Below are 26065 nucleotides of genomic sequence, written 5' to 3'. Positions count from 1 at the left end.
CTGGCTTCCGGGAGAGGTAGGCAGGACCACTCCAACAGTATTGCACCAGGATTGTTTTCCACATGAAGCTTTTGTTTTCAAGGGTGATATTTTGAGAACTGCTGTCTCCGTGGGAATATCTCCGTTGTGTACAGCAGACCCATCTCTGCATCTACGTTTTCTTGTTTAACACATGGCTGTCTTTATAATGAGTGCCTTCTTTATATGGGGTTATCAGAGTAACTCTGAATCTGTTTTACAACTAAATTAATGATATCCAGGAAACATTTATTTGGCTCCTTTTCTATTTATAATATTGTTACCAACTAATTGCCTTTGAATGTTCCTACTTAGAGGGTCCTTTGTGCTAGTTAAAATCCATCCCACGTAGGTGAATCCCTAATGCCACTCAGGGCTACCCAGTCACTTGTGAAGTTTATCTTCTTGTTTTAATAACAGGAGCAATCATAAAAATTTACAGCAGGGCAAAGGGCCAGGTTGGGACAACATCTGAAAAATAATGTGTATTGTTTTTTCTGATTATAAAAGTAGTATGTTTTCATTGTAGAAATTTTAAAAAGATGGAGAAGCATATGAAAAAAGGTCACTTACATTCCCACTACCCTGAGGCAACCAGCATTAAATTTAGTGCATCTTTTCAAATGTTTTTATGTCTTTTTACATAAAATTGAGCTTTTACAGGTAATACAGTTTGTTCTTTTTTCCTGTGGTCCTCATCATAAGGTTTTCCTCCCACCATGAGATACTGTCTTTATAAATAGTTGTATAATGCCTTTGATTAGTTGTGCCACAGTTTACCTAATTATGCCCCTCCTGAGGGAAATTTAAATTTTTGTTGTCATTTCTGATGTGAACAGTTTTATACATAGAGACTCATTGGCGTTTGAGGTTTTTTTTCCTTAAACTAAATTCCCAGCAATTCCAATACTAGACTGAAAGATAGGTATATTTTTTTAAGATTTTATCTATTTATTTGAGAGAGAGAGAGAACACAAGAGAGCAGGAGCAGGGGGAGGGGCAGAGGGAGAAGCAGACTCCCCGCTGAGCAGGGCTCCATCCGAGAACCCCAGGACCATGACTTTGAGCTGAAGGCAGACTAAGCCTTAACTGGCTAAGCCACCCAGGCGCCCCAAGATATGCATATGTTTAAGGTTTTTGGTATACTTACCAAATTACTTTTCATAAATGTTTTACTACTATCCATTCTTATCTACATTCCATTTACAGTCACCCTGGGCTGTAACTAGGGGTCTTTATTTTTTATCTTTGTTCATTTAATATGTGAAAAAAATTGTCTTAATTTTCATTTCTTTTTTTTTTTTTAAGATTTTATTTATTTATTTAAGAGAGAGAGAAGGATAGATAGTGAGAGTACAAGCCGGGAGGAGAGGGAGAAGCAGGCTCCCCGCTGAGCATGGACCCTGGGATCATGACCTGAGCCTAAGGCAGACTCTTAACTACTGAGCCACCCAGGCGCCCCTTAATTTTCATTTCTTTGATTACCAGTGACATTGAACTTTTCATGGTTATGAGCCAGGTATTTATTTTTATGTCTTTTGCCCATTTATCTGCTGGGCTCTCCGTGTTTTTTGTTTTTAGTTACATGAGCTCTTTATATGTTTTGGATATATACAAATTTGTAGCAAATAACTTTTTCTGAACCAGGACTTTATTTTATTCTTGCTTTTTATTAAAAGGATTTCCAAATATACACAAAAGTAGAGAGTACAGATCCCCTACCTCTCTATCACACATCTTGTATAGCCATCAACATTCTGTCATAATTCTTTTTTTCCTATCCCACCCTCTCCACTTTCTTTCTCTGAAGTCTTTTAAGGCAAATCCAGGTATTTCATTTTACCCTTAAGTTAGATCAGTAAGCATCTTTTAAAAATAAGAATTTGACATTTTCTTTCTTGTTCAACTTTTTTATTTAAAAAAAATTCAAACCTATGGAAACTTGCAAGAATAGTACAATGAGCACCCATTTACCTAAGTTCATTGACAATTAATGTCCTATACATTTGCATTGTCTTTCTAAATATGTATACACACTACACTTTTTGTTTTGTTCTGTTTGCTTAACCAATTTGAAAGTAAGTTGCAGATATCATGACCCTTCACTTCTAAATATTTTAGTCTCAATCTCCTAAGAATCAGAACATTCTGTATCATAACCAAAAAGCTACTGTCACTCTCAAGAAGTTTGACATTGGTACAATAATATTGTCTAACTTACCAGGTATATTCAGTTTTCCCAGTTGGTTCCAAATCTTTTTTTTTTTTTTTTTAATTTTTAGAGAGAGAGCACATGCGAGCAGGGGGTGGGGGGGCAGAGGGAGAGAGAGAATCTCAAGCAGACTCCCCTCTGAGTGCAGAGCCCTACTCCAACCTTGATCTCACATCTCACGACCCTGAGATCATGACCTGAACTGAAACCAAGAGTCAGACGCTCAACGAACTGAGCCGGGTGGCACCTGGGTCATGCCCTGGTTTCAAAATGTTTTATAATTGCCTTTTTCAATATCCCTGACCTCAAATCAAGGATGACACATTGCATTTGGTTGTTATTATCTCTTAAATGACCTTTAATCTAGAACAACCCCCTTCTTGTTTTGTTTTGGTCTTTCATGACACTGACATTTTTGAAGAGTTCAGGCCAGTCGTCTTATAGAATGTCCCACAATGTGGATGATCTGATTGTTAACTCATATATTCCAGTATGACAAGAGGCTTCCAGTTCATCTTGTACATTTCCTTCCCCAGATCTGGAATCAGCCTTTTCTTCAATGAGCCCTGGTTCCTCTTAGTAAGAAATGGTCTTTAGAGACCATTTTCTGAATACTGGCAGTGGTCATTACTACTAGTCTGTTATTACTTCTAGAGATTTTCAGTGGACAGAATTCAAATGTCTATTTAAAAAAAAAAAAAGAGGGAAAAGAACAATAATGAATTCATATTGATATTTTCTTTTCAAATTTAAAATTTCAGAATTTATACTTTTTTATTTTATACTTCTGTGTTTATTCTTGAATATTGAATATTCTTGAATCTTGAAATTCTTGGTTCCTAAAAATGTTAATGGATATAATTATTTGTTTTATCATACAATATATACATAATCATTTTTGAATTTAAAAATCAACTTTATTGCTGCCAGTAATTCTCATTGTTTTTTTATTGTTCTTTTTTTAAGATTTTTATTTGAGAGAGAGAAAATGATTGAGAGAGAGAGAGAGAAGGAGCAGGGGGAGGGGCAGAAGGAGAGGGAGAAGCAGACTCCTTGCTGAGCAGGGAGCCCGACATGGGGCCCCGGGATCATGACCTGAGCCACCCAGGCGCCTCTTTATTGTTGTTCTTATTGTCCTTAAAGAATACCCCCCTGAGCATATATGGTTAGAATACTGTCTGTAGGGTTTGTTGCAATAATTCTTTTCTCCAGGTGGATATGTCACCAATGAAATATATAATTAGGTTCATTTGTTTCAGTATCTTCTCAATTTTTAGGAATTCTTTAAAATTTAGTTTTGGGGCACCTGAGTGGCTCAGTTGGTTAAGTGACTGCCTTCAGCTCAGGTCATGATCCCAGAGTCCCGGGATCAAGTCCCACATCGGGCTCCCTGCTCAGCAGGGAGTCTGCTTCTCCCTCTGACCCTACCCCATCTTGGGCTCTCTCTCTCTCTCAAATAAATAAATAAAATCTTTAAAAAAATAAAATAAAATTTAGTTTTGTTTTTTTGATCTTGTGAACTTTTTACATGATTTTAAATGTAATATAGCAAGGTTCATTTGGAGAAACCAGGCTTTCATCCCAATCCCTTCTACCCCAGTTCTTACCTCCCTCCTAATCCCTCTCCATTACTTTAAAAAAAGAGAGAGAGAGAGAGAGAGAGGTAACTACTACATACATTGTTGTGTGTCTTACTTTTTTTCACTTAATCTATCCTGGAAATCAGTCTAGAACAGTGTAGAGAAATCTTTATCATTATTTTTCACAGCTGCATATTGTACCATAGTATGGATGTGTCACAGTTTTTGCAACCAGTACTATGTTGATGTTTTTAGAATTTTGCTATTAGAAATAATGTCATGACAAATAACCTAATCCTATAATCACATTCTATTTTCCTAAGTATATCTTTGGGATAGGTCTTGTAGGTCAGATTGCTGGGCCATGTAATGTTGCTGGATATTGCCAAATTCCCCTCCACAGGGGTTGTATCATTTTTTCATTCCTGTCCTGTTATCCCATGGCTTTACCAATAGAGTATGTTGATAAATTTATGGATTATTTCCAATCTGATGGGTATGAAGTGATATCTCAGTGAAATTTTATATAAATCTCTATTACTGCAAGTGAGATTAAATATCTTTTCTTACATTTAAGGGTAATTTGTGGCTCTTGTCTGTGAACTATATGATTCTCTTGTCCATTTTTCTATTGGGTATTTATTCCTTTTCTTGATTTTTAGGAATTTTTTTTTTATGCTTCAGATTAATACCCCCTTTGTTTTTTATATAGATTACAAATACCTTTTTCAGACTGGGAATTCTCAAAATGATTGTTGATATTTAGTTCCTTGAGTACTATGTATATAGCTTCTATTTGTCCCCAGCTGTTTCCTTCCTATCTTTTCCATGCTAGAGAATAGAGGCTTTGGGGATAGGTGTTGCGCAAGGCTGCAGTGAGGAAGGGAGGAAGGTTTTGAGTTCTCATCCAAGATATATGTCAAGCAGACACCTGGTGGGCAGTGCAGGAAATCATTAGCAGGGCTGTGTGTCACTATTCTGCACAATCATTTGCCTTCCAGGCTGCAGTAAGCCCAGCTGTATTGACCAGCCCATCCCGTCTATGAAGCAGCCAGTTAGCCCCTTCTTACCAGTGGTCAAGGGCAAGGCTCTGTATGTTGACTTTATTTTGGGGGGAGTGGGGTGGGCAGCACCAACCCCAAGCAGTACTTCTAGTTCGGGGCAAATTGCCTAACCCTTTTTGGCTTCAGTTTCTCCAACAGTAAAAGGAAGAGATGGGCTTGATGAAATCCAGAGCCTCTTCCAGCTCTGATATCCTTAGACCCTGGGCCTTAGTTGGCTTCCTAGCAACCAAGGAAAATGGTAGAGATCTTGACTGAGAAAATGACAGTGTAGCACTGGGGTCTGTAGAGAATCTTCTAGTTGCATCAGTTTTGTTGGAACTCACCTGTCCATTGGGACCCACCCTAAGAAAAAATGTATTTCCTGCTTGAAATTTCCGGCAGCACATGCATACAATGTGTACAGAGAAACTGCTTTTACCACAGCAAGCCAGTGGTAGCTTTGGACTTCTAACCAGAGTTTCTGACCGCAAAGCCTGAGCTCCTTCCCTTGTGCCAGGCTGACTCTCATTGAGGCTGTGGGGTGAACAAGGAGGCCTGGGCTGCACTGAGAATCAGAGTCAACAGAGAAACTTACCCTGAGCTCTTCCATCCAGAGTTCAGTCCAGAGCCATCTCACAGGGCACTGGAAGAAAACAGCCAAAAGGTAAACAGACCTCAGAATGACATTTCAGTAGTAATAAACTTGAACCATCCAAGTTCCTGCGGCCCATTCAGACAAGAGCCACAAGTTATGTACTCATTCTCTAGTTTCCAGAAATACCAGAGATGTTGTAAAATATGGCAGCATGACTTCTTCAGATTACCTAAATTGCACAACCGTGAGGCAGACCCACTGCCAGGCATTTTCCCATCTCATTTAACTTAACCCTCACAGCACCCCTTAAGGTGTGTATTTTCTGGTTTCGGAAACTGAGACTCAGAGAGATGAGATAATTTGGCCAAGATCACATAACCGTTAATGGCAAGGCTAGTATTAGAACCAACATCTGCTGGCTCCAATTCGACTCCTCCTTCCACTGTTCCAAGCTGCCCACAGTTCTTCATTGTTGCCAGCCCAATTTATATACACCCTTTCTGGGGCCACCCTGCAGATTTGGGAGCCTTCCAGTTGCATCACTTCTGGTAAGTTCCTGGCTCCTGCTTTGTTGAGCTCTGTGGCACTCTGTCATCGCTGGCTGCTGGAACAGCCAGGGGGCCCATGCAGCAAGGAAGGACACCGAAAAGAGGAGCGAAGGAACTCTAGTCCCCGTGATGCTGAGAAGGACACTCACCTTTCCTCATTTGAATCTATAAGTCCACGTCCCAGGATGCTGTTCTTGCCCGAGATCTGTGTCTATAGAGGCCTCTGAGCTTTCAAGTGAAGTGAGCCAAGTGCCAGCCCATTCACTCGCACCCCACTCCCGTGGCCAGGGGCCATGCTCCCCCCCGAAGCCAGCACAAGGCGAGGTCCTCATGGGGCCTGGCCCTCGGCGTTCACAGAGGAAAAATGAAAGTTGCTTTATTCCCCGGCCTCTTCATAGCTCCCATTATGACGAGAGGGCTCCACAGTGAGGAGCCAGGGCTGTGATATTTCTGCTTCAGCATGAGAGATTCATATGTTTGACTAATCAATTCTTTGGCACTGACTTCCCGGCCTGCATTTTGTTCTCCTGCTTTTGATCGTCTGTTTGCCTTTTTGCCATTCTGCTGGTTCTTGTTTGGAGCTTTTATTTTCCAGGAACACTTTGACCTACTCGATCCTCTATACTCTTCTCTCTCTCTCCCTTTGTCATTTTCCTCTCTGATTTTGGTTTCCCGTGTGATTGACCGCACACAGCTTCCACATACAAGCGAAGTGGAGACCCTCAAGTCACGAGGCCCCGATAACTGCAGGGTTTTGTTTTGAGAGCCCAGGGACCCTGGACTGCAGCCAGCCCCCAGCCTCCCAGCCAAGCTGGGCGGTAGCTCTTCTGTCCCCATCCCAGCCTCGCCCTGCAGCACGCAGTCGCCGATGTCGGGTTGGCGCTCGGTGGTTCACAAAGCCCTCTCGAGCACACGCTGCAAACTGGGAGGGAGGGCGTGCAAATAACTCGTTTTTGGTCCCATTTCTCAGTGGAGGGAACTGGGCATTGGAACCAGGAGGTGACTTTCCCAGTGTCCCGAGCTAGTGAGTGGCCAGTCCAGGGCCAGGCCCGGGGCTGCGTGCCGCTGCGTTGCAGCCGTCCGTGGATTGCGGGCTTCTTCCGTTCTCGGCGGGCATTGGCCTCGCAGCTGCTTTGTCCTCGGTGCGGGCTCGTCCGGTGCAGCTGCCGCTTCCTGAGCGCTTGCTCTGGGCCGGGCTCGGCGCCGAGCGCTTGGCCTGTGTTAGCGCCCGGGCCCTCGCGGTCACCTGAGCTCAGAGCCGTGAAGGAGCTCTCCTGAGGTCACCCTTCCAATGCCACGGCCAGGACCGCGGCCGGCTCTGGCTGCCTCTCACATCTGCGCTCTTAGCAGAAGAGCCATGTACACGGGGCCGTGGAGGCAGAGCAGAGGGATTCTTACCTTGGGAGGGAGTCTGGGAAGCTTCCTGGAGGCAGGGATATTGGAATGGGGCCTTTGGGATGAGTGTTGGGCAGTCAGAGGAAGAGGAGGGCTGTCGCAGGCCTTCTGTGCACTTGCCTCCTGACCCGCTCTGGGCTCACCTTGTTTTCCGAATCGGCATTTTGCATCCGAGGATCCCAAGGCTAGAAGGATCTGTGGTCTTACTGCTTGTGCCATGCTTGAGTCTCTTCCCCAGCGTTCCCCCACCCCCACCCGACCAGGAGGCTTTCTAGCCTCTGCCGCACACCTCCAGGGCCAGGGGATGTGCTTTCTTCTGAAGCAACCTGTTGCATCTTTAGAATGCTCCCCCTTGCCTCTCCCCTCGCTCACGCTCTCATCTCTCTCTCTCTCTCTCTCTCTCAAAGAGGGGAGGGGCACACAGAGTTGGGAAAGAGCAGAGGGAGAGGGACAAGCAGACTTTGCGCTGGGTGCAGAGGCCGACTCGGGGCTTGATCTCATGACCCTGAGATCATGACCTGAGCCAAAATCAAGAGTCGAACGTTTAACTGACTGAGCCACCCAGGCGCCCCAGGAATCTTCTCTTATTTTAGTGAGAAGTTTCCCTCTGTGCCCCCCACCCCTCGAGGCTGGGGAACGCCACCGGGCCGCAGCACTCGTCTGTGGAAGCAGTTGACAGCAGCAACTGGAATGTGAGGCGGAAGTGGGGTTTCTGCATGTCTGCAAGAGGGGCTTGGTATGTGGAAAGGCCAATGGTGTGGAGTCCAAAAGCCCTCGGTTACGTGTCACCAGTTTTGCTGTGTGATCTCATATGGGTTACTCTCCTCCCCTGAACTTCCTCATCTGTGAAATGGGAATAACAGTCCCCAGTCTACCCATCTCAAGTGGCTTCTGTCCACAAAACATCACAGGCACACTCGTACTTATTGAAGTGCCGCAGAAACCTCGCCGTCCATCTGTATTCTGTCACGATGGTGCATGTTTGGGGTCTGTCTGTGTGAGCTCGCTCTGGTTATTCCATGCAGTCAATATTCCTCTTGATCCATTTAGTGTATATGTGTGTATGATGTGTACAAAGTTGTGATCAACAGATTTAACCCATGTTCCTGTTCCTGGGTAGCCACTGTGGGCCTGGGTCTGGGGTAGATGCAGGGAACATGAAGGTTCCTAAGACAGCCTCTGCCTTTGAGGGGCTCTCATGTGGCAGGAGAGACAAGAGCGAAACTGTGAGAGGCTCAGGGCTTCAGGCAGTGCTGCCGGGGCTGTGGGGAAGACAGCAGCGGTGGGCACCTTTGTCTGGACTTGTGAGCTGTTTTTGCAGAGGCCACCTCTGCTGACCCAGGAAGGGGAGGAAAAGGAGTGAGGAGGCAGGGACAGCCAGCTGTAGGCACTTTACAGGTGGTTTCATCCTAAGTAGGTGGCTTCTCCGAAGTGGAGGAGGAGGAGAGAGAGAGGAGTTGGAGACGGGACTGAGCGCAGAACCCGATGAGTGGGTGAGTGAGTGGAGGTTTCTTGGCTGAGGTCCGGAATGCCGCAGGCTGAGTGGCGGGGCAGAGACTTCAGAGTTGGAGTGTCAAGTTTGAGGACCACGTGGGTCATCCTAGGGGAGGCACTCAGAGTGCTGTTGGAGAAACAGGTCTTGGAGTTTCAGTGGAAAGTCTGGCCTGGAGATGGAGAACTGGAAGGCTTTCCTCTCTTGTCAGTTCATCTAAAATTATAGAGGCCTGTTTGGTGCTACTCAAGAGTATGGAAGACACCTTTGTGCACTCACTGGGCGTGTGCTATCCATCTGCAGCCTGGAGCGAGGGCTGGATAGAAGGTCATGAAGATGGGACAATCATTGCTAGTTCCCTTTGTTGAGCACCACCAGTGTATTAAGAGCCTCCCACCAGCCCTCCCAGTTAGTATTGGTATCCCCACTTTACAGAGATGGAAACCGAGGTTCAGACAAGTTTAGTTAAGCTGACTGGTGCTAATTTAGAAGACGCATCCACCTGATTCCCAGAGCCCCCCGGGTGCTGTTGTATACTTTCTCTTGTGCTGTCTGGTGGTGTGTGCCTTCAACAGACTGAAGCTTCTGACATTTGCCTGGCTGCTTTGCCCTCAGAGCCAAGCCCATTCACGGTCACATGTGTATATTCATTATCCATCAGGCATCTTATTTTTGCAAATTACCTACATGTGCTGGTGGTGTGTTTGAGTGTGATGATCATTGGGCGAACCATCCCCTGCTCACCTTTGAAACAATATCCCTGTGACCCAGTCCAACTGATGCAAGAGAGTCTTCTCTCATCTCTTTCCTTCATTCCTCATTTCCTGTCCAGTTCCTTCACTGTACCTTTTGGGTAGTATATTAGTATATCGTGATGTGAATATGCACTATGTAAGTTGTAATTTTACTTTATGTTTAAATAAATTGTGTGCGCACAGAGCATAAGCTGTATGCAGGACACAGCCAGGGGTACTCTGCTCTGAATTCCTCTGGCTTCTATGTTTTTTTCAAGTTTGAAAATGTGTTAGGAAGAAGGCAACATTATGATAATTGGAAGTTCAGTATATCTGTCTTTTTCCTCTATTCTTTTATACTTTTTTAGATACAATTAACACTTCACACCTCACCTGGTCCCTCCTCGGTTACCTTTGACACTTCCTTGATATTTATTTAGATGTTCGTGGCACCTTCGCTTTGAACTCTGGTTAAGAAAATCAATAACTTTAACATAAGCATTTTTTCCTCACTGAAGATATGCAATTAGTGAATTACATACACGTGGACGTCCACTTTCCTTTTTTTAATGTGTCAAAAGATCATGACGCAATTATGTGAAAATAGTAAAGAAAAGTGATTTACCATCAAATCTGTATACCTGCTGTGAAGTTGCAGAAACAGCTCATTTTATTACATTTTCCAGAACAGAGCATTTCACAGAAGATGGGAAAATGTATAGGGAGAACTTCATGGGTGTCGTCTCGGAATTTACAAACCGCGCATGACGCATTTATTTTAAAATGGCTGTGTTTTCTGTAAGCGTGTATGAATGCAAATTTCAAGACACACTAGGATTTGACTCTCTCCTATCAGGTGCAGACAACATGATCTATTGTCCTCACTGAGAACGAAAGTAAAAAATATGCCTTTTGCCAAAACTTTTGCTACTTTCCCAGTTTCACTTTAGGAGGCTTGTCTTGTGTAACATTGGCTCTGGACTTGCCAAGTCTAGCTGAGGCAATATTTCCTTGATTGGTTCCATCCCTCTTTGCCTGTGCTATTTGGGAGCTGTCAAATAATGTCATCATTAACCCATTGCCAACGTGCTTGAAAAAGAATCCTGAAACTCTAGATGGATTTTGATGCTAGAACTTGAAAGATAAAAAGAAAGTTGTTTTCTGAGTGAATATATTTTAAGGGCAACTGAACAAGGCTGAATGAAATTTCACAGTAGAAATGGAAAACTATCTTTTCAGTCTCTGAACACTAGTTATTTTAAGACCAAAAAAAATTGTTTTTCTATGTTAATATTTCCCTGGCTTTCATCCATTTGGGAGAGAAAAGTCATAACCTCACATATCAACTTGAATGGCTCTCAGCCTAGAGCCTTGCCCACAAACACACAGTGAATGAGTTAACACACTTAATCATAACTATTATGATCCTCAGTTATAATAAGGATGCCAGTTTTTACATTTGGATCATTTGCTACATCAGATGACTTAGGTCATCTCTTTGTGTAGATAATAAAATCTATTGGAATTTCCTTTTGGACAGAAGTTATGGATCTCATAAGACAAAATGGTAGTGATTGCACTTAATTCTCTCCACCCAGTTACCCAGACAAAAATACAGTAAGTGTTTCTTTATCAGCGTATATAGAAATTTTGAGTCTTGGTTGGGTTCTGAAGTTTAAATAGGTGTTCATTCTGTTTTATCCTGTAAGCAACATCTCTTAGTGGAGAGAGTCTGAACTTAAGACAAACCTGGGCTGAAATGACCACGTGACCGTAAGCAAATTAACTCACCCTCTCTGAGCCTATTTTCTCATTTGTAAAAGGGCCTTACTTACCCTTATCTCAGTAAGTTGTTGTGAGGACAAATGTGGAAATATTTATTAATAATAATAATAATAATAATAGTGCTTGGTGCCAGGTACTCTTTAAAGCACTTGACACATTACCCATTTATCTTCACACCAACCCTGTGAAGTGGATACTGTTATTTTTCCTGTTGTATAGATGTGAGAACTAAAGCACAGAAAGTTAAGTGACTTGCCCAAGTCACAAAAATAGTAAGCATTAGGGTTCTAACTCTAATGCAGAGCGTCTAGCTCCAGAGTCCTTGCTCTGAATCACCATGCTATGTTGTCTTTCAGAGCCCGGCAGGTCGGAGGTGTTTGATAAATGCTTGTCATATCTGGAATCTTTCAGCTCAGGTGTATAAAGGGGGCATACTCATGCCCACCGAGGAGCAGTGGCACTGTAGATGGTATTCCTAGCCTACTCTTCTTGATCACCAGGTACTTGTCTAAGGGAAGCCACATTGCTGGATAGAAGAAAGAGCACCTCTGACCCAAGACTATCTGGGATCATCATGTCACTGACGAATCTTTAAATATGCTATTTCTAAATTTCAAAGCTAGTTTGAGCTATATTTACAGCATTTAGCATATGAAAAATCATTGGGAAAGTGGGCTTTTAAGTGGAACGGTTGTGTAATGGAATATTTCACGTTCCGGTTCAGCCATAAAGCTCAGGGCTGATAAACAAAGCATCTGAAGCCAAATGGCTCCTCATCTGACCCCAATTAAAATAAAGATTTCATTCCATTCTGTCCTGACAGAGAGGAACATATTGTTGCCTTTAAGGGAGTTTGGTTTAGTTAATGAAAGAATTTTATTTCATTTTTTCCCCCCCAAATACAATATCTAATTAAATAAAATTCAGTTTGTTAGAACTTCTGGTAGGGATATGTTAACTCTTTTAAGGCCGTGTTGCCTACGTGCCTCAAGATGTAGAGGGTACTTGTAAATCCCATTTCACACTTTATTGTTTAAAGAAGAAATAAGCTCAAGTCATCTTAAAGACAAACATCTTCTTCAAGGCGTATCTGTTGATCCATCCATCACAGCAACCTGTGTATGTAGGTAGCGTGGATTCTGTATAAAATATCACGTATTTACATAAAGCCCTGTTTCCTAGAAGCATTTGTACTTGTACATATTGTAATTTATCAATCACCATAGATCTGTCCATATAGAATATCTCACACAGGGAGCTGTAGCTGCTAAATATGTTAGGTAACATAAGTTGGATATTGATGCCAAGTTATCACGGAGTTCCTTTGGAGTTATCTTGAAGAAATATGCGACTGTCTAAAGAATTCATCATTTAACATTAAGAGTGAACACCAGCCAACTCTTTTGGGAGGTGGGGGGGGGGGGTTCTTGTGTCATGCTGTCACTGCTTTTTTGTAGCCTTTTCTGTACATGCCACGGCTCCTCATGACTGTTGAGTTCATAATTACCAAGCAGAACATTTTGGTGTCATTGTGGAGAAGTTCTCTTCCGCCCAGTGAGGCATGAGGAGGCGGCTGGCTTGCAGGACCCTGATCGGTCACCTCCACACCTCTGAGGACTCGCCATTGTAGTGCGGGAAGCTGCAGGGAAAGAAGGTGGCCTGAGCATCCGGGCACCTGCCCCCGGGCAAGCCCCTCCCTTCTCTGGGCTTCAGGTTCTTCGTCTTTAAAATGACTGAGCAGGGTCCGTGGCTCTCTGAACGCCCCTTGGCTCTGCCCTGCTCGGATTCTGCATTCAGTAGAGCAGAAAGTACATGGTGCTTTTAAATCCACTAAGAATTTATAGTCAGATGCTAAGGATTTATGGTCTGAGAAATAAAAAGTCTTTAAGACTATAAAACCTAAGGCATTTAAACCACATTAAAAAAAAAAATTCTGTGAGTTTGCATGCAGTGGTTCCTTCTGACATTCAGGGAACACTGACTCAGCGTAACTGAGCACCTGTCCTCCACAGGCCCGATGCCAAGTGTACAGAGACATACTATTCATGGCCCTGCCTTCCAGGAGCTTATCTCCTGGGCAGAGGGCAGGGAGGCGAAAAGCAAGTAAAGAGGTCAGCCCTTTATTAAAATTGTACTCTGGGGGCAGGGGTCACAGAGGAGAGCATGTTTTGGCTGGACTCTGAAAGGTGAGTGCATTCACCAGTTGGAGAAGGAAAAATAAGGAGAGACACACGGGAATGAGGGAGGCAACATACAGGGGCAAAGCAATGAGTTCTGCACTATTGGAACCTGGGGATGGGCTGAGTGAGGAATAAAACTAGAAAAGAAAGCTTGTGAAAAATCTTAGACTCTTACAAGTCGCAGTGTAAGGTGTGTGTCCCATGTTTTTCCAACTGGCAGTAGTGGGTGTTCTTTGAATATGTAGGGTTCTGTGGCCAAGGGATTCTGGGAATACAGTTGAATTGGTTCCCCTCTTAGAAGTACACAGTGTACGATAAATGCTCTGCGTACACCTCAGCAATTATCTGTACCAAACTTGATTGAACCCAGTATTTCTCAAACTTTTGACCATTGAACCTCCTGAGGCAGAAGACCTATTGATACTGTGGGACCAACTTTAGGACAGAGAGCTTGAGATGAGGAGCTCCACTGGAAAGCAGTGGTCCATGGAAATACAAGATCCAATCCGCATTTTAGAAAGATCATTCTGGCCTGGAGGAGGAACGGGAGCTGGGGGAGGCAGGGAGAATGTCACCAGTGCCAGAAAGGTAATTAGACACCTGGTTACACTTGGAGCTGTTAGAGGTGCCTTTCCAGGAGAAACCGCCCCCCCACCCCCCCTCCACCCCGACGACAATCCACACCTTCACGCGCATATCTGAGCCTTGAGGGAGTCCTACAAATGGGCTCTCCAGATGCTGACATTGAAAGTCATCTCTGGCAGCCTTTCCAGAGCTCACAGATGACATTGGTGGCCAACCCAGGAATGAGCTTGGTGATAGCAGCTTGAGAGCAGGAGATGAAGACAGATGCTGAGGGCCCACTGTGTGCGGGGACTTGCTAGGTACTTTTACATTCACTCCCAACTATTCCTCAAAACCACCTAAAGGCACTGATGTTGTGCCACTTTGATGTGTAAGGAGAAAGAGGCCTAGAGAGGGTGGTTGACTCTCCCAGTGTTACATGGCTGATAGGGATCTGACTGACTCCTAAGCCCATGGCCTTTACCACTGAGCTGTCCTACCTGCCCCAGATAGCCTCCCTTTAAAAGTACTGACCATTTGCCAGGCCTTGTGCAAAGCACTGTGCATTCTTGAACGTACTCTGCCCAGCAGCCTTATAAGGTGAGTGGTATCCCTGCCTCACCCATGGGCAAACTAAGGCTTTGTTAAGTAGCCAGGGTCATAGCTGGACATTGTAAAGCCAGGAATTGAACTTCAGTCTGGCTGCTCACTACTCCCCCTAAATAATTCTGAGGAGGAGGTTCAAGAAATTGCTCAGAAATGTTTCTCTATAGAAATACTAGGAAATTAGTGGGCTTTATTTTTGGCACAATACTCCAGCTCTGGGCTGAGTTGAGCCCAATGGTTCGATCCTTGCCTTGTTGTTGGCCATGCAAAACTCAGATTTCTGAGTGAAGAGGTTATTGCAATAAATTCATCATGTGTCCTCAAGCCCCGACTCTAGTCCTTTCACTGAGCTCAGAGCTGAAGGTTCAGGCTTGAGCGGAACGCTGTCTTGGCTCTCACTGTCGAGTGGGATACCCATATGGAGAGCTCTCAATGCAGCGTGTTAAGTGCAATTACCAAAACCTGTTGAAGTAACCCAGAAGAAGGGGAAATTAACTCTATTTGAGAAATTAGTGCAGGTTTCACAGGAGGTGTGTCTGCAGTGGGTTTTAAAGGATAAATAGGAGTTCGCCAAACAGAGAAGGGAAAATGTCTGAGCTTATTTTTCTCTCTTGGATTGAATGTTGATGATCCACTTAAGAACAGTAGCAGAATTCATATAGAACTTAAAATTAGTGCTCTTGTTGCCTTGATTTGCTTTTAAGAAAAATCTAATCCCACCCTGTCTGCCAAGCTGACATGATTAGAATCCTGAGATGTGGTGACCCGTGGAGGCCTTTTACGTCTGTCTTCTCTGAGCAGCATTAAAAATGTTTGTTTACTTAGAGACCATGGTGTATCCAGGTGACGTGCTTCATTTAAAATCATTCAAATGATGAAACCTGGGAAAAAATAAGCAAATTATTAGACTTTCAGCTTTTTAATTAAACCCGCCCGCCCTCCTCCCCCCGTGTAGGCTGACTGGCTGGAATGAGCCCAGTTGTGAAGGAATTGCACGCTTCCTTGCTCACCGATTCATTCGTCGGTGGCAGGATACTTACTCTGTGCTGGGCTCTGAGGGTACGAAGAGGGAGGACACAGGTCCTGCTTGCCAAGTGCTCACAGATGAGTAGAGGAATCAGAGGTGTTTGATGTGGGCAAGGAGTGCTCTGGGAGCAGCAGAGCCAAAGGAGAGGTTGCTTTAGCAGCACTTTCCCAAAGAGGTGCTGAGCCGAGCCTCAAAGGATGGATTACCACCATTGCCATGAACCTATAAGCAAGAAGAGGTGGTGGGGAAGCATGTGGGCTCTAGAGGCAAGCTGCAGGGTCCCCACACCAGTTCCGAGTGTCCTTGGCAAGTCCTTAATTTCTCTGTCCATTGTCTCCTCATCTCTAAGATGTGAATCAATAATAGGCGCTCCCTCTTGGGGTTGTTGTGACCATTAACTGAGCCATTATTTGTACAGAGATTAGAAGACTGCCTAGTGCATTTGTGAGGGCAGTAAACATCCATTGCCTTGTACCAGACACCAGATTATAGTACTTCAGCTCCTCCCCACAAGCCTTTATGGTATGTGGTTTTATACCCATAATTCAGACGAGGAAACCAAGTGTTGAAAGTACCTAGTGATTTACGTAAAGCCACACATTTAGTACGTGACGGAGCCACGAGCTGCACGCCAGCCTCCCGGGCCCCAAAGCCCCGGCTGCCTCCATCACACCCGTGCTCACATCTTTACTGCGCCCCTTCTTCCAAGCTCTGGGATTTTTTGAACAGTGTTTTTGCTTTAATGGTAGTTAAAGCTTTTTTCATAAGAGAAAAATTTTTGACCTATGTAAAGTATGGTATACGGAGAAAGGATGGGCTTAGAACAAGAAAGACCTGAGTTTCAAATCCCAGCCCCGCTTCTGCCCAGCACCCTGGTGATCTCGGGCAAGCTCTGCCCTTGACCAGTGCACTGGTGACCTTCCACCAGTTACCTTCCTTCCTGAGCCCCCTCAGTAAAACAGAGATACTAATTCCTACCTCACAGGAATGGTCATGGAGGCGAATGAGAGAAGTGTGTAAAGCTAGTATGTGCCAAGTGCACAGAGTAAGGACTCTGTGAATGTCAAGTGTCCCTTCGTCTTTCCCCACCCTTCCGTGATGTAAAATCTCTTCTTTAAATTAGAATTCCCCAGCAGTTATTTCAGCCAAGACTCTACATATTTAAACCATCTCTTAGTTGTCCGCATGTAAATTCTTCTACTGGAAGTGTCTTTCTGACCTGAACCCTAAAATTGCGCGCATCTCTTTTCAGAGCCCGTACACGCCTGCGTCCGCTCTTCGGGCTCCTTTGCACAGTGATTACAAACTTTCCCTCTCCTGGAGTGGAGTCTGGCTTGAGGGGGCAACTGCCACTTTTGTGGTTCTGCTTGTAAAATCAGTGTCCCGTTTCCCAAGGTTTGGGACGTAACTTGAGGAGTAGGAGTTGTGTTTTGTTTTGTTTTTTTAGTTGGGAGGGAGATGGGTCTATGGAAATCTCACAACAGCCAGTATTTATATGGCGAGCCACAGAAGCTGGATTTGGCACACTCAGTTCTGACCATGGGAGTCATACCCGTAGGTCCTCTTCTAGAGAAGCAAGGAAGCAGTTCACATCAAGAGCCTCAAAAACGTTCATGCTCTGTTGGATTCAGCAAGCTTTTCCTGAGTCACTGCCACGTGCCAAGCCCAGGGTTAGGCAGTCGTTCCTCGGCTCTGGGCTGCACACTGTCAAGTAAGGGAAGTTAGCCGCGGGAGCAGACGCTTCCCAAGCAGTATGGGTAGGTGCTGTGATAAAGGGAAGCCCGGGAGCCGTGGAGTCCCACAGAAAGCCTGCCAAACCCAGCCCGAGAAAGGCATGCGGGGGCTCAGTGTTGAATGTTGTCACCCCAGGAAAATTTGTAAGGGGACCTGTCATGGAGGAGCGCTGTCCTGGTGGCCGTGTAGCTAGAATGAACCAGAAGAGGTGGGGGAGTTGTGGGAGACTGCACGGGACAAGCAAACAGGGTCCAGATCCCGGGAAACCAAGGAAGGCACATTCTGGTCCTCAACCCAAAATGAATTTGATTTCAGCACAGCCCCACCAAAACGGTTCCCACCAGGGGCACCAACAATATGTAGACTGCAGTTTTATATCTCTACGTGCCCCAGCACAGGAATAACAATGTTCTAGTAGCAGCTTCTAATTAAAGTTTATCATGGTCCTGAATGCACCGCTGACCTGCGCACTCTTCCAAGTGGGTCTGATTCATAGGACATTTGTGCAGTTCTGCAATTTTGAAGAGGAATTTGTTCTCGTTTTTTTGCCTCCGCGGTCCGGCAGAAGTTCTAATTTGTGTAAGGCGGTTTGGGTAATTAACGAAGTGTGTTCTGTGGAGTGAGGCAGGAAAACTCAGAACGGGACCGTCTTGCTCTGTGTACTTATGTGCTTAGTTGTAAATACCAGTGAAATCCTTAAAATGAAGAGCTGTTTGTGTTAAAAATAAAAAAAGAACCCACGCCAAACATGTCCTGTTCAAAATCACTTGATGAAGCTGAATTTTTTGAACTCTGACTAGTACTTAATTTTAGCTAGTTTTTTGTTTAAAGCACCAGGGAAAGCAGTGAGGCTTTCAGATCTTTGAATTTCCTTTTTTGGGAGAGATGACAGTGCTCCTCTAAAGTTTGTTTCTTACCTTTCCACCTTTGAACAATTGATTTTGATTAGAAACATTACACCCAGCATTTACTTTGACATCCCTGAGTACAAACAGTCATTTTAATGGTTTTTTTAAAAACAAAATCATGACAGGGACATCAATCCTTTGCCTGGTGTATGAAGGCCTGGTATATTAATTGGCTGTCAGATTCTGAAGAAATAATGGATTAATGTGCTTGATCGTAACGCTGTGTTCAGAGACTGAAGTTTGATCCTGATGTCCCCAGTCTCTCTGCTTAATGCAATTACAGATATGCATTCAGGACATTTGAGTGGATTGCATTTCATTAATATGATTTGAGCGGACAACATTAGGCTGCTGTCGGGTCCTCTCTGACAGCTAATTACTAGAGTGAAGCGTGTATACCGCTAAGGAACAATGGTGCCCTTATTGGGGCCATTAAAACAATAGAAAAATAGTGCTTTAAAACACTCGGGAGAGTTACTTTCTGTACTTGTCATGGGCCATGAAGATCACTCAGAGGGGGATGTGAGGAAGAAAGAGATGGACAAACACTGGCGGAGTCTATAAGAACAGGACTCTTGTCTTTGAAAGAATCCTAAATTCTAGCCAATAGGTGAGGTCCTTCTAAAGGAATGGGGGATCGCTTGCTCAGTATTGATCTGGGGGTTCTTTCAGGAAGTATCATGATCTCTGACCACGAAACCCTGATTATTTTGCCCCCTCCCCACCTACCCCACTCCCAGAGGTCTTTCATACTGGAGAAAGTGGCAATTTGGAACATCCGTGGTTTAATTACATTTTTCCTTTGAGGAGAAAAAGTGGCCTTTGTCTTGTGTTATAACTGGGCCATATGGGCCATTTGAGTGTCTACCCATGGAGGGAAGAGGTGTAGGGTATTAATGAAAGTTCGCCATCCCGGGGGTATTTCCAGGTCCCAAAAACGCGCCCCCCCGCCCCCCGCCCAGTCTTAGGAAGACCATGCATTCAAGAAGCATTCATCTGACTCCCGTTGTGTATCTAGCACGGCTGGTAATGTGATAAAAAGATGAATAAGGTGGGGCACCTGGATAGCTCAGTCAGTTGAGCATCCGACTCTTGATTTCAGCTCAGGTCATGATCTTGGGGTCGTGGGATGGAGCCCCATGTCGGTCCATGCTCAGCAGGGAGTCTGCTCAAGATTCTCTCTCTCTCTCTCTGCCTCTTCCCCAACTCACGCATGCACACTATCTCTCTCTCTCTCAAATAAATAAGTCCTTAAAAAAAAAAGATACGAATAAGGTACAACCCCTTGTTCCAGAGCTCCTCAAGTCCTGTGAGGGACAGACATTTAAAAAAAAAAAATGCATTTGCAACCATGTGGATGGAACTAGAGTGTATTATGCTAAGCGAAGTAAGTCAATCAGAGAAAGACAATTATATGATCTCACTCATATGTGGAATTTAAGAAACAAAACAGAGGGATCATAGGGGAAGGGAGGGAAAAATAAAATAAATCAGAGAGGGAGACAAACCATAAGAGACTCTTAATCGTGGGAACCAACCTGAGGGTTGCTGGAGGGAGGGGGTAGGGGTGGGGTAACTGGGTGACGGGCATTGAGGAGGGCACGTGATGTGATGAGCACTGGGTGTTATATACAACTGATGAATCACTGAACTCTACCTCTGAAACTAATAATACACTATATGTTAATTAATTGAATTTAAATAAAATTAATTTTTTTTAAAAAAATGCACAAGACAGTGCTGGATTGGAACAGATGGATGTATAAGAGAAATATAGAGAAGGGAAGCCTGAAGCCTTCTCAGAAGAGAAGGTAACATATGAGGCTGATCTTAAAAGATGAGTAGGAGTTTGCTGCCAAGTTAGGAGGTGAGCTGGGCCTCTGTGCAGAGGCTAGGAAATGGGGCGGTTGGACTGTGTGTCCTTAACAGGGATGAACTGGCTTAATGACCCATCTGGGACCAAGCTGGAATAGAATTCTTAGCTGCACTCTTGAGGGTGTGTTCTGCAGCCTTGAGCCACCTTTGGCCAATGCTCCCCAGAGGCTATGGAAAAATCTCAAACTCAGTATCAGGGTCTGGATTCTAACCCTAGATTTAGTCCCTAAAAGCCACATAAATCCCCCAGGTTTTCTCATCTACGAAATCAAGGTAGCACCCACCCTGCCAGCCTTGTGGTGGAGCAGGTTTGGTTTAAGAGGATGAAGTTGTTATATATGCCCGGGCTCCCCTGGCAGCTGTGAGCGTCAGAATCCAGAGTTCAACTCAAGTTAGGCCAACTTCGGGGCCTATACGCCACACTGCTCCAGGTTCCTTTGGAGAACCAGTGTAAAAAGTTGGGATTATTAGCTAAGTGGCGAGCCCTGGGGGATTCCACCTCATCTTCAGAACCTCCTTTAGCAAGACAAGGTGACAGGAAAATTCCCGCCACTGAAGCAGCCGTCAGTTGACAGACACTCAGATGCACCCTGCCTCTCTACCAGGAAATGTGAGGGGCCTCTGGCCACCTACCCATTCTTTGTCCCCAGGATGTCGCAGCGCCGGTGGAGGGCATTTCCCCAGAAGCCATGGCAGACTGTTCTTAGAGTCCTAGAGACAGATCATCACCCCCCCTTCCCCCCTAAATGACTGCTTTTTATCTGAACTGCCATTAGGAGAGAGAGCCACAAGCTGTCGGTGAAGTATGGTGGTACAAGCTGTCACCCTCTGTCTCCTCCATCGTTGACACCCTGTCCGCTCTCACCTGTAAGTCAGCTCCTCGGCCCCCAGCAGCAGTTCTCAGATGCCCCAAAGGCAGAGCGGCTGACTTTGACCCCCGGAAATCCGATCCCTGGCCAAGCTCTTTAATTTCTTTAGGCGTGCATACCCCAGTTAGAAACGCCAGGCCAGATGGTACCGTTTAGGGCACGGCTGTGATTGCTCATCTCTGTTCTCTAGCTCCTGGCCTAGGAGGGCACTCCAGGAAACTCTTGGCTGAAGGAGTGTCTGGAACCTGAGAGAGTTGCTGGTGTGGCGGCGCCCCTCCCTGGGTCACCCCCATCTGCCGTATTGGCAGTTCGCAGCCCTCGGTTTTCATTCTGACCAGTGAGTCCCCTCTCCTCTTCCGCTCTCCGTATCCTGAATGATCGCTAGGACAAGAGGAACCGGGTTTAAGTAGAGTAGCAGGGAAAGGAGGCGGGGATGACAAGGCCTGCCCTGCCTCCCTCGAGGCTCGAGTTCCACCACCTCGGGGAGTGTGAGCTTCCTGAGGACAGGGCTGGAGTGCCTCAGTCATCACACCCGGTACCGGGACAGTGGTCCAGGGGTGCAGGGCCAGCTCTTGGGACGGGCCTGGGGGTCACGGCCCTGCCTGGGAAGGACGCTCTGCTCGCCCGAAGCCTGTCACAGAATGTTGGACACGTCTTCTGCCTCATCAGGGGTTCCTCAGGTGGAAGCCACATGTGCCATCATTCCCCAGGAGCCTCACCGGGTGAGCTCAGAAGCCCCCGCTTTCTTCTCTGAATTGTATTTGCTAATTTCTCCATGGGAAACACAGCCCTGCCAAGACCTGTTTCCCTCCTATTACCTGGCTGGCATTTTTCTAATGGTTTCCTTCCTAATGATCCTCCAACAAAGAGACGATGGCGGAGGGTAATGCATCACTCCTGCCTCTCACTCCCTGGTCATTCTTGCTAACAGGCTTAGCCGCGCTTCGCAGTCATTATCACATGTCTCACTGTCTTTGGGATGCAGAGATGATTTGCCAGCTCCATAATGCTTCATTTTTACTAAAATGAAGGCAGGACAAAAAAAAAAAAAAAGATTCTTATAATAAGTGTACACTCACTCCCGACAGATCTGATCTTAAAACCCTCCTGCGTCCCCTAGTCCATACAGGATAGTGTCTCCACTCCTTGGCCAGGCAGCCAAGATCTTCACGATCTGGTCAGGGATCTCTTTTGACTTCACAGACTCTTCTCGTCACCCTCAGGCCCCTTGTGGAGACACTTGTCCCCAAGGGCCCCAGCTATTCCTCTCTGTGTTCCTGCTCATCTCTCTGCCCGAGACGCCTTCTGGGGTCTGCCAAACGAGACTGTCAAAGCTCAGTACAAGCGCCACCACCCTGTGTTCCTCTGGGACACTTTTCCGGATAGCCCAGGTGGGATCAGCACCTTCTTTCTGGCCTCCTTTATACCCAGGCAAGCCTTTACCTACCACCGAAGCCCTTCTGTGCTTATTCATGAGCCGATCACTCCTGGGAGGCTGCCAGCTCCTCAGTGACAGGAGCCCCATCCAAGTCCTTGGTGGCCTCTGGTGCCCAGCACAGAGCCTGACACACCGTTTAGGGCACAGGCTGTGATTGCTCATCTCTGTTCTCTAGCTCCTGGCCTAGGAGGGCACTCCAGGAAACTCTTGGCTGAAGGAGTGTCTGGAACCTGAGAGAGTTGCTGGTGTGGCGGTGCCCCTCCCTGGGTCACCCCCATCTGCCGTATGAACATCTGAGAAAGGAAAGGAAGTCCTTCCCCAAGAGACCTTCCAGGCTCCCCCAAGTGAGATTTGTCTCTGTCTACCTCTGCTACTCCAAAGGAGCTCCTTGAAAGCCCTCTACTTCTGCGAGTTTTCTTTTTATTAGTTTCGTGTACCTCTCCCACTAGGTTGTGAGATCCAGCACCTAGGTCAGAGAGAGCCACTGGCTGAATAGTGAGCTCCCCCAAATCTGGGGTCACAGAGGAACAGGTTGAAGGATGGGGTAGGAGATAAGGAGCTGAGTCTGGAACATGTTACTGTTGAGATGTTTGTGGCACATTCAGGCAGAGATGACCAGTGGATAGTGAGACAGTCAAAGCAGGGCTCTGGGCTTCCCAGGATCTTTGATGGGCCGGAGGCCCCACTAGCCTTGAAATTCATTTTAAATGATGTACCCCTTGGAAGAGCAGTTTTTCTTTTTAAAATTTATTTATTTGTTTGTTTGTTTATTTCTTATTTGACAGCGAGAGAGTGCACAAGCAGGCAGAACGTCAGGCAGAGGCAGAGGGAGAAGCAGGCTCCCCGCTGAGCAGAGAGCCCGACATGAGGCTCGATCCCAGGACCCCGAGATCATGACCTGAGCCAAAGGCAGACGCTTAACTGACCTGACTCAGCCACCCAGGCGCCACTAAAGATTTATTTATTTATTTTAGAGCAACAGACACAGCAGCAGGGAGGGGCAGAGGGAGAGGGAGAAAGAGTCTTAAGACTCCATGCTGAGTGCAGAGCCCAACACAGGGCTCGATCTCATGAGCGTGAGATTATGACCTGAGCTGAAACCAAGAGTCGGATGCTTAAGTGACTAAGCCACCCAGGTGCCCCTAGTCTTGAAATCCATAAGGGCAAGTGGAAGTGTTCTTTTTCCATGAGCTGGCAAGAGGTGCACTCACAGAGTCTTAAGTGGGGAGGCCTCAAAGACCCTTCTTATAGTACTTCCTGCTCACTCCAGTCAGCCGAGAGCCAGCAAGTTGACACCATTACTCAAGGAATGTTCACTGCAGACGCTCACTTACAAGCTCTTTGAGGGCTGGGACTGTACAAAGCCAGGCCCTACAATCCCTGTTTCTCACAACCAGAATTACACAGGCAGCCTGTGAGGGTCGGCCAGAATAGGCCTGTCCCCTCCCAAGAAGTCTACTTGAAGAAGAAAACATCTTTGGATGTGTACATTCTGGTTTGTCGGCTAGGCAGTCCTTTTACTTCATGGTCCTATTTAGTGTCTCCAAGCTTTGAATCGCAGAGTTGATAGGGAACTTCGATGCATATGTCCTCTTTTGTAGGTCAGTTGGCTTCTGCTTACACACCTCTGATGGTCAGGGAAATTCACTCTTTTTTTTTTTTTTTTTTTTTAAAGATTTTATTTATTTATTTAAGACAGAGAGAATGAGAGAGAGAGAGCACATGAGAGGGGGGAGGGTCAGAGGGTGAAGCAGGCTCCCTGCCGAGCAGGGAGCCCGATGCGGGACTCGATCCAGGGACTCCAGGATCATGACCTGAGCCGAAGGCAGTCGCTTAACCAACTGAGCCACCCAGGCGCCCTGGGAAATTCACTCTTAAAGAGCCAAAACCTTACTACAATTTTCATCCCCTAGCCCTAGTTGTATGCTTGGTAGTCCCATAGTGCTAGAATCATTTATGACTTTTCTACTGGTACTAGAACACAGTCCTTCAGCTAGCCTTTGGAGGGCTACAGTTTGTCACTGTCCCACCTCAGATGTCTAAAACACCAGATACTCTGGATGGGGTCTGATGAGTACAGAACTTAGTTGACCTGCCCTCCCCCCTTACATTAGCCGTACAATGTCCAACAATGGCCTCTGAGCACTTGAAATGTGGCTAGTCCAGGTGGAGAGGTGCCATAAGGGTAAAACATACACCAGATTTCTAAGACTTAGCATGAGCCAAAGAATGTAAAACTCAATAATTTCCTGTATAGATTACAGGTTAAAATTGTAATTTTTGTATACATCGGGTAAAATATCATACATTAGAATTTCCCATGTTTCTTGTTTATTTTCAAATGTGCTACTAGTAAACTTAAAATTACATATGGGACTCACGTTATTGTTCCATTTTAGACTCTGCTGCACTTGACTGCAACTTGAGATTTTCTACTTATGTGAATATAGCGGGTTGCATTATTCTTTTTTTGAACTGTATCACACTGTTGGCCATTGCTGAACCTGTACTGAACATAAAATTTTGCCTCTTTTACATCTACCATATAAATTGCTTTTAAAACAGGTCAGCCTTGACTAGTACATCTAGAGTTGATTTTTTTGAACCTAAGTGTAAGAATTTACATTTGTCCCAAATACATCTCAACTTGTTAGTTTCAGCCCATTGTTCCAGTCTCCTGAGAATTTTTTTTAATCCTTGCTGTCACCAGCTCCTTTACAGATCTGATCAGCATTTTCTATGTTTCTAAGTCGCTATCGATGATGTTGGTTGAGCTCAGAACAAAGTAGAGAGTTCTACTGCACACCAAGCACATTGGCCAGCAGTTTTAACACCAACTACAAACCCATTATTCAGTTGTGCTTGTTCAGCCCATGTTTTTCCATTTTGCCCACATGGAGACTGAGTTTTTCTAGATGTCTCATGAACACCATCCTGTGTTATATCTAAAGCAGCCTCCTCTTCTCCTATCCAGTCTCACCCCCAAGCTGACTTACCACCCAAACAAACAAAAAATATGGTGTGACTTCTGGTTTTAGACACCAGATGGATGGACTCATTTTCACTAAAGTGTTAATGACTGGTAGGGTCTGAACTTCACCTTAGTATTAAAAAACAAAACAAAACAAAACATGATTTAACTGGGGCCTTTAGTACCACAGGCAGATGGAGAACTTTATTTGGAGTTCATGTCACTAAGGCAGAGTCAAAAGGGAAGAAGTCTTGGGACTTAGTTGAGGAGGGATAAGGGGCCTTGCCCGGCCCCCTCAAGTCTTTCCTATAGTCGATATGATCTAGCAAGTGCCGGGATTCGTACATGGGAGCATCTCCTTTGTATACCCACTGCTGTGCTGGTTGTGCACGTCTACCCACTCTCTTAATCCCCTTTAGTCCTTGTAATTTCTGGAACTAGGAATTGAACCTCTGACTTCAGATCACGTGCTTTTGGCATGCCCTTCATCT

The 26065-nt window shown here is 45.4% G+C and overlaps 1 protein-coding gene across 7 annotated transcripts in view; it reads left to right on the top strand.

The window, feature by feature from the left end:
• Positions 1 to 26065, top strand: part of DENND1A (DENN domain containing 1A) — a 498150-nt gene that overhangs the window by 380061 nt on the left and 92024 nt on the right. The window lies entirely within an intron of this gene.

Source organism: Halichoerus grypus, chromosome 14 (assembly GCF_964656455.1).
Source record: "Halichoerus grypus chromosome 14, mHalGry1.hap1.1, whole genome shotgun sequence".
NCBI lineage: Eukaryota > Metazoa > Chordata > Mammalia > Carnivora > Phocidae > Halichoerus > Halichoerus grypus.
This window is presented reverse-complemented; position numbering and strand designations above follow the sequence as displayed.